General features: G+C 40.1%; 1 non-coding gene across 1 annotated transcript; it reads right to left on the reverse strand.

Moving 5' to 3' along the window:
- Window positions 1-1325: 1325 nt before the first annotated feature.
- LOC141722096 (small nucleolar RNA R71) lies at window positions 1326-1432 on the reverse strand. The gene has a single exon (XR_012575127.1). It is a non-coding gene; the product is annotated as a small nucleolar RNA R71 (small nucleolar RNA).
- Window positions 1433-2556: the final 1124 nt, after the last annotated feature.

A 2556-nucleotide genomic window follows, 5' to 3' on the forward strand; every position in this document is an offset into this window, starting at 1 on the left:
GTTTCGATGCCATGCTATCGTATTAATTCTTAATGAAGCGACAGTGAATTTAAGGGTTTAGAACTTGCTATGCTAGCATAGGTCCATGTGTTATTGTTATACATGATTCGTAGGTAATTTTAACCATCTTACTTGCCCTATGTAATCACGATAGATAACTTGTGCATTAAGCCATTATGTTGTCAAAGTCTACAAACATATAGGGTCTCAATATAATTGGTGTCTATTTAACTTCTATCTTTTTTGTGGATGTCTGGTAGTATGTTATTCGTGCAATGAAAGTTGGTGTTTAGCAGTTTCGTGTTATCTGATTAGTGTCATCACCATTACATGCTAACGTTAAGAAAGAAAAGGCTATTGAATGAAGTATTTAATGAAGTTAGAATCCCATGTTCGTATTATATATTATTCAACTCTCTTTAATCTCTTAGTTTATATTCTCCAGTATAATTCTCAATAGTTAATCGTAGTATAATAAAAACCCAAATTGTTATTCATCTTTGCATTGAATAATAGCCATATCATTGTTGCATAAGTACATAAATCACATATTTAATTAAACCAGTCTCCGTGGGAACGAACTAGAAATAATTCTATATTACTTGCGATCGCGTATACTTGCGTGAATTATTAGCGCGTGCTTAGCGACTAACAAGGTTTTGGCGCCACTGTCGGGGACTCGGTGTTAATTTTAGTTAATTTGTTTGTCATCAGTGATCGTTAAAGTTCATTGACTCGGACATTGTTACTTATCTACTCTTTTCCTTGTCGTGTTTCAGGTACTCTAGCGAGCGTGTATGCATACGCGTTCGCGGGCTCGTAAGAGAACTCTGGATCAAGCCGAGGAAGAAGCTGTAGTTATTTGAAGGGAAGTTTTTGAGAATGAAGAGAAAGTAGAAGAAGAAGAGAAAGTCGAGCAGCCAACTTTAGTAGTGATGAGAGATCAAACAGAAATTTCTAAGGCCCTGATGGACTATTCTCAGCCTAAGATCAATAATATTCAGTCGAGCATCATCAGACCAGCCATCTCGGCTAACACTTTTGAGATCAAGTCGAGCACAATTCAGATGATACAAAACTCAGTTTAGTTTGGGTGGTCTCCTACAGAAGACCCCAACATGCACATCAGGGATTTCATCGAGATCTGCGACACTTTCAAGTTCAATGGGGTGACTGAAGATACTATCAAGCTACGACTCTTCCCATTCTCTCTGAGGGATAAAGCAAAGTGCTGGTTACATTATCTACCACCAGGGTCTATCACCAAATGGGAGGATCTTGCTCAAAAGTTTCTCACTAAATTCTTTCCTATGGCGAAGACTGCTATAATCAGGAATGCTCTTACTCAGTTTGCACAGCAAACTGGAGAATCTCTGTGTGAGTCTTGGGATCGATACAAGGAGATGCTAAGGAAGTGCCCACACCATGGCATGCCTGATTGGATGATTATAAACTATTTCTATAATGGTTTAGGCGCACAATCTAGACCTATACTCGATGCAGCGTCTGGTGGAGCCTTATGGGCCAAAAGCTATAATGAAGCTTATGAGTTGATTGAGCTCATGGAAGCTAATGAATACCAGAATCCTACGCAAAGAATATTGCTAGGCAAAGTAGCAGGAATTTTGGAAGTGGATACAGCTACTGCCATAGCTGCTCAACTTCAAGTTTTGACGATGAAAGTGGACTCTTTGGCTAATTATGGAGTTAATCAAATCACTAGTGTTTGTGAACTTTGTGCGGGGGCACATGAAACTGAGCAGTGTGCTATTTCTAGCGAATCATCTCAATTTGTGAGCAACTTTCGGAGATCACAACAACAAGCTCCAGCCACTTATCATCCCAACAACCGTAACCATCCTAACTTCAGCTGAAGTAACAATCAGAATGCGGTGCAACAATCTTATCAGACATACACAGCAAAGTAGTATAACCCTCCTGGTTTTCAGCTACCGCAATATGCCCCTAGGCAACAACTTCAACTTCAGCAGTTACCGCAAGCTAATGAAAAATCTGAATTAGAGGAGTTCAGGCTCATGTGCAAGAGCCAAGCTGTGTCTATCAAGATCTAGGAGAATCAGATTGTGCAAATTGCTAATGCATTACTGAATCATCAACCTGGCACGCTTCCGAGCGATACTGAAGTGCCAGGCAAGAAGGAAGCTAAGGAGCATGTTATGATAATTATATTGAGTTCTGGTAAGGTTATGAATCCTGAAAAAGCTAAGACTCCAGAATCTCAAGTTGAGGCTGAAGAAGAAGAAGTGCAGAAGGAAGCAGAAGAGGAACCAAGGAAGACTACTGTTTAGCACACTCCTCCTGAGGGTAATACAGGGGAGAAACAGATCTATCCTCCACCTCCTCTTTCCAAGAGGCTATAGAAGAAAAAGCTGGATAAGCAGTTTGAGAAGTTTTTAGAGGTGTTCAAGAAACTTTACATCAACATACCTTTCGCTAAAGCTCTTGAACAAATGCCTAGTTACGCGAAGTTCATGAAAGGTATTCTCTCTAGGAAGGAGAAGCTTGATGACTTAGAGACCGTTGCTCTCACGGAGG

The sequence above is a fragment of the Apium graveolens genome, chromosome 4 (genome assembly GCF_009905375.1).
Source record: "Apium graveolens cultivar Ventura chromosome 4, ASM990537v1, whole genome shotgun sequence".
In the NCBI taxonomy this organism is placed as follows: Eukaryota; Viridiplantae; Streptophyta; class Magnoliopsida; order Apiales; family Apiaceae; genus Apium; species Apium graveolens.